The sequence below is a fragment of the Ruditapes philippinarum genome, unplaced genomic scaffold (assembly GCF_026571515.1).
Source record: "Ruditapes philippinarum isolate M1 unplaced genomic scaffold, ASM2657151v2 ctg5720_1_1_1_1, whole genome shotgun sequence".
Lineage (NCBI taxonomy): Eukaryota > Metazoa > Mollusca > Bivalvia > Venerida > Veneridae > Ruditapes > Ruditapes philippinarum.
Genome location: NW_026854890.1, coordinates 18,513 through 19,729, shown reverse-complemented (window position 1 = coordinate 19,729; position 1,217 = coordinate 18,513).

Sequence of the window (1,217 nt, the reverse complement as noted above, 5' to 3'; positions counted from 1 at the left end):
GTGAAAGCTTCATTTTTTGCCACATTCAATTGTTTTCATTTTTAGAATTGGCAATAGGCAGCGAAAACCTTGCATAAGATTTCTTTCTATTTAACATTTAGTAAACATATTGTTAGAATAATAGATAATCTGTGGTGTGTCATGTTTATTTTGTATTTTTAAGATTCTGTTTTTTTTTGTCTTGAATGCTGTACATATAAGCCTTCAGCTTGCTTAAAATGTGTATTACTAATGCACTAGTCTGGCTTTATTTACGACATTGAAACGTATGATTCTGAAAAACTAAGACTTTAATGCAGCCTAGGGATCACTCCTTATTGAAGATTTTTATACTTCACAAATGCAGGTGGCAAGTGCTGTATGGCAGCAGTAAAAATTACCCCATACTTCATTTCATTCTGGTTTTTCGGGATTATTGATTCTAGCATTTTTAAGTGTTGAAAATTCAGTGCCCCACAAGCCGGTGCTAGGGAGCATGGGGGATGTTGCATTTATTTCATTATCCTTCATGTAGCAACTCAATGAAGCCGAGTCTGCAATTCTCACATAATTTTGTTGTGATAAATGCATCTTAGAGATCCCCTTTTTAAAAAAACTTCTTAAGTATGTCTAGCGAACATTGTGGAATCTTTTCAGACATATACATCCTGGCTCATTACTTATAATGACAAAAAAGTCAAAATTATTAATTTATTATGCCCCCACCCAATTAAAAAGTTTAGAGTACACTGTAATTAGGTTTAGTTTGTATGACCTTCCATGCATATTGTATTTTGTATGTTTGTCTTCCTTGTTTGATCCATAACTTGAGAAGGAATAAAATTGCTAGGGACATTGACCATGGCAAGTAGGGGCCATTGGTAGGTGACCAGTGTTATGATGTCAATAGGTCACTGTAACCTTGGTCAAAAGCTTTTCCAACAATAACTTGAGAATGCTTTGGTCTAACATCGTAAAATATCTGGAAAGTGATCCCTCGGAAGCAATAATCACAACAAAATTACATGAAAATCGCAGACTCGGTTTGATTAAGTATGTACATGAGAGATAATGAATATATGAAACATCCCTCACGGCCCCTAGCACCGGCTTGAGCAGTACTCAACACTTTATAGTGCTGCTATCAAGGATCCCGAAGGACCAATAGAACCGAAGGATATAACAACACTGAAGTGAAGTACAGGGCAACATTTTAAGCCACCACACAACACTTGACA